This window comes from Haematobia irritans, chromosome 2 (genome assembly GCF_050003625.1).
Source record: "Haematobia irritans isolate KBUSLIRL chromosome 2, ASM5000362v1, whole genome shotgun sequence".
Taxonomy (NCBI): Eukaryota; Metazoa; Arthropoda; class Insecta; order Diptera; family Muscidae; genus Haematobia; species Haematobia irritans.
In genome coordinates this window covers 18,945,392-18,951,010 of record NC_134398.1, presented here as the reverse complement: position 1 = coordinate 18,951,010, position 5,619 = coordinate 18,945,392, and positions in this window count along the sequence as shown.

Below are 5,619 nucleotides of genomic sequence, written 5' to 3'. Positions count from 1 at the left end.
TGAAATTTGCTTCTTTTTGAGGCTCCTCAAGCCGAATCGGGGATCACTTTATATGGGGGCTATATATAATTATGGGCCGGTATGGACCAATTTTTGCATGAGTGTTAGAAGTCATAAACTAACACCACGTACCAAATTTCAACCGGATTGGATGAAATTTGCTTCACTAAGAGGCTCCGCAAGCCAAATCTGGAGGTCGGTTTTTATGACAGCTATACGTAAAAGTGCTCCGTTATGGCCCATTGGCAATACCATCCGACCTACATCAATAACAACTACTTATGCCAAGTATCAAGTCGATAGCTTGTTTCGTTCGGAAGTTAGCGTGATTTCAACAGACGGACGGACATGTCAGATCGACTCAGAATTTCACCACGACCCAGAATATATACTTTATGGGGTCTTAGAGCAATATTTCGATGTGTTACAAACGAAATGACAAAGTTAATATACCGCCCATCCTATGGTGGAGGTTATAAAAATTTGGCAATATTTTCTATAGATGGCCTTAGTTGTGGAACTGGAAAGATCTCAGTGGTTCAAAGAAATACCCAGGGTCTCAGTAGTGGCATTTCAGACCACAAAGTCTTCTAGATGGAACTGTAGACCGCTGATCTCAGTGGTATGTTTATGAGCCTAGGAACGTCGTTTTGAATATTTAACCAAACTACGGGGAAAACGATATCCAATAGACCACTTGCACAACGATTGTCATCTAACTGCAAGCAGAAAGATGCTGAAATACCGCAAGTCTCAGTCAATCTTCTTTCGCAATACTTGTTTCAGTAATAGTTTCCGGTCGGTAATGGTGAAATGGTACGATCAAAGTCTGTGCTATTGAACTGCAAGTTCTAAAGTCTCAGTGGCGGAATTATAGGCCGAAAGATCTCAGTGTTTCAAATGAAGGGCCCAAGGACTCAGTGGAGGAATTGTAGATCCGAAGGTTTCCTTCCTTATCATATGACCGAATTGTGTGCATAACAATATGCAATAAGCCTGCGCGCAAGTCTCAGTTAGTGTCCTTTCTGAGTAGTAGTTTCAGAAACAGTTTACGGTCAGTAATAGTGGAGTACCCGGAATACCTTAAGAATTAGTTCAACTGTTCATTGAAATAACTTTACCAGTTCATAATCAGATCTAAAAACTTGACAGCTTCATTGGTCTCTGTGGTATCGGTATTATGGGAAAAAGAGCCCTAGTCCTTGTTTGTAAGTCCTCACATAGATCTCCAAAATTTTACAGTTACATTTTCCTACGAATAAATTTATCGTTGCCAGTTCTTTAAAGTTCTTGTAATTGAAGTATAAATCCATCTAAAAAAGTAAACAAAAAATCTAAGTTTCAAGGCCATTTGGATCGTCGAAAAAATGTCACGTTTGTTTTCTCTTTTTCATTCTCTCTTTTATGCTTCACCAATTTTTATGGCAAAATAATCAGAAACGAACTTTTTTGTTTTTCCCCATTGGACTTAATAGAATTCGAATGATTTTGAAATTAAATTTTTATATTCACAATTCAATATTCGTTGTTTGGCCCATACCCTCATTACGCGTACACATATTTATTTGCTTTTGCAAATCTCAATCCTTTTATTGAATGTTTGGTCAGTTTGCCCATTTGCCAAACTGGCCATCATCATCATCGTCGTCATCGAATGGAATCCATTGTAGTCAATATCCTCATGCAGGCTTTGGGGGGTTCGGCCACCATGAACTGAACTGAGCGAGGCTGAGTGTATTTGCTGGCTCACACATATAATAGAGCCAAACATTCTAATGGGTCGTCAAAGCTGGTGATGACTATGAGGAGGATAATACCCGGCCTGATGATGATGACTGAAACGTGCTTAGTTTATATTCTGGACGCATCATTCAACCCATTAATGCTTCAATAGGCATAGAAACAAAGCAGCACACCGATAGAATTTTGGACCATAGATGTATACGAGGACGGATGGACGGACGGTTGGCCATTCGAATGGTCCATAGGATGGACAAACGTGCCATCATAAGTCCTACAAAGGAGCTGGAGCGGGGCATATGAACATGAACATGAAGATGTTCAGAAACAGATATACGCACGAATAGATAACATAGTGAGTCCCTTTTGGGTTTATTGATTGTTTATGCGTATTTTTCAAAGGCGAACTTGTATGACCATTATTTGGGATGTTGCTTGATTTTCGCACGAAATGCACACAATGTTGGGCATATACCTCAACCCCATGTACTTTACTCCTTATTCGAATTGTAATCCTCTGTTTCCAATGGACTGAACTCCATAGTTTATTCATCCTTAATTAACATTTACAACATTTTTGGGATAAATAGAGAAATAATGAAACGATTGAATGAATGAATGATGGATAACAGTGGGTCAACGTAACAAAACTGTATAGGGAAATTAAATTTTAGTAACCATGGTTTTGAGTAGACTTTTTTAGCATAGCATATCCATCTTGCATACAAACCTCAATCCCATTATCGACCAAACACCAAAAAGTTTTTCAGCGGTTGTTTATCTCCTCTCAGTAATACAGGTGACATTTCTGAGTGCTTCAAAACTTATTTGAGCTAAAGATGAAAACGGACAGCATTTAAAGATAAATTTTCTATAGCAATAAAATTTGGCAAAATTTTCTATAGAAATTAAATACTGACAAAATTTTCTATAAAAATGAAATTATTATAAAATTTTCTATAAAAATAGAATCTTGACAAAATTTTATATAGAAACAAAATTTTGACTAAAATTTCTATAGAAAGAAAATTTTGACAAAATTTTCTATAGAAATAAAATTGTGACAAAATTCTCAATAGAAATAAAAGAAATAAAATTTTGACTAAAATTTCTATAGAAATAATATTTTGAGAAAATTTTCTATAGAAATTAAAACTGGACAGTATTTTCTACACAAATAAAATTTGGACTACGTTTTCTAAAGAAATAAAATTTTGACAACATTTTCTATAAAAATTAAATTTTGACAAAATTTTATATAGAAATAAAATTTTAACAAAATTTTCTGCAGAAATACAATTTCGACAAAATATTCTATAGAAATAAAAATTTTACAAAATTGTCTATTATAATAAAATTTTTACAAAATTGTCTATAGAAACAAAATTTTAACAAAATATTTTTTATTGAAATAAAATTTTGACAAAATTTTCTATGGAAATAAAATTTTTATAAAATATTCTATACATATAAAATTTTGACAAAATATTCTATAGAAATAAACTTTTGATAAAAATTTCTATAAAAATAAAATTCTCGACAAAATTTTATATAGAAACAACAATTTGTCAAAATTCAAATACTCTTTATTCTAAATTTTCTATAGAAATAAAATTTTAACAAAATTTTCTATAGAAATAATATTTTGACAAAATTTTATATAGAAAGAAAACTTTGACAAAATTTTCTATTGAAACAAAATTGTTTATAGAAACAAAATTTTCTATAGAAATAGAATTTTGATAATGTTTTCTATATAAAAACAAGTAAGGAAAGTCTAAAGTCGGGCGTGGCCGACTATATTATACCCTGCACCACTTTGTAGATCTAAATTTTCGATACCATATCACATCTGTCAAATGTGTTGGGTGCTATATATAAAGGTTTTTCCCAAATACATACATTTAAATATCACTCGATTTGGACAGAATTTGATAGACTTTTACAAAATCTATAGACTCAAAATTTAAGTGATAGACTTTTACAAAATCTATAGACTCAAAATTTAAGATGGCCTAGGGTGGAACACAATGTTAGTAAAAAAATTTGGGAAACATTTAAATCTGAAGCAATTTTAAGGAAACTTCGCAAAAATTTATTTATGATTCATCGCTCGATATACATGTATTAGAAGTTTAAGAAAATTAGAGTCATTTTTTCAACTTTTCGACTAAGCAGTGGCGATTTTACAAAGAAAATGTTGGTATTTTGACCATTTTTGTCAAAATCAGAAAAACATATATATGGAAGCTATATCTAAATCTGAACCGATTTCAACCTAATTTGGCACGCATAGCAACAATGCTAATTCTACTCCCTGTGCAAAATTTCAACTAAATCGGAGCAAAAAATTAGCCTCTGTGGTCACATGAGTGTAAATCGGGCGAAAGCTATATATGGAAGCTATATCTAAATCTGAACCGATTTCCACCAAATTTGACACGCATAGCTACAATGCTAATTCTACTCCCTGTGCAAAATTTCAATTAAATCGGCGTAAAAGATTGGCCACTGTGGTCATATGAGTGTAAATCGGGCGAACGATATATATGGGAGCTATATCTAAATCTGAACCGATTTCAATAAAATTTGGCACACTTCACTACACTACTAATTGTACTCCTAGTGCAAAATATCAACCACATTGGGGTAAAACTCTGGCTTCTGAGACCGTATTAGTCCATATCGGGCGAGAGATATATATGGAAGCTATATCTAAATCTGAAGCGATTGCAATAAAATTTGGCACACTTGACTATAGTACTAATTGTTCTTCTTGTGCAAAATTTTAAGCAAATTAGGGTAAAACTCTGGCTTCTGGGACCATATAAGTCCATATCGGGCGAAATATATATATGGGAGCTATATCTAAATCTGAATCGATTTTTTCCAAAATCAATAGGTTTCTATTCTGAGCCAAAACACATACTTGTGCCAAATTTGAAGTCGATTGGACTAAAACTGCGACTTAGACTTTGATTACAAAAATGTGTTCACGGACAGACGGACATCGCTATATCGACTCAGGAGCCCACCCTGAGCATTTTTTCCAAAGACACGTCTCCTTCTGGGTGTTGCAAACATATGCACTAACTTATAATACCCTGTTCCACGGTGTGGCGCAGGGTAAAAAAATTGGACAATATTTTCTATTCAATTAAAATTTTGACAAAATTTTCTAAAGATATAAAATTTTGACAAAATTTTCTATAAAAATTTTAACAAAATTTTATATAGAAATAAAAATTTTACAAAATTCTCTATAATAAAATTTTTACAAAATTGTCTATAATAATAAAATGTTTACAAAATTTTTTTATTGAAATAAAATTTTGACAAAATGTACTAAGGAAAACAAATTTTGACAAAATTTTCTATGGAAATAAAAATTCTATAAAATATTCTATACATATAAAATGTTGTCAAAATTTTCTGTAGAGATTAAAATTCTGTAGGAGTAAAATTTTGACAATATTTTCTCTAGAAATAAAATTTTGACAATGCGAAGAAAACAACTACAGGGATTGATGACAACAACAACAACGATGTGAAGTCTGAGTAAGATTTTCCACTACCACATAAGTTGAAGGTACCGCCAGTAATCATAAGTTTTGTTGGGTATGTTAGTAATAAAGTTTTGACAAAAATTTCTATAGTAATAAAATGTTGACAAAATTTTCTATAGAAATAAAATTTTGAAAAAATTAACTATGGAAATAAAAATTTATCAAAATTTTCTATAGAAATAAAACGTTTATAAAATATTCCATACATATAAAATTTTGGCAAAGTTTTCTACAGGAATAAAATTTTTATAAAAATTACTATAAAACTAAACTGTTCGAAAAAAAATTTATACAGAAATAAAAATTTGACAAA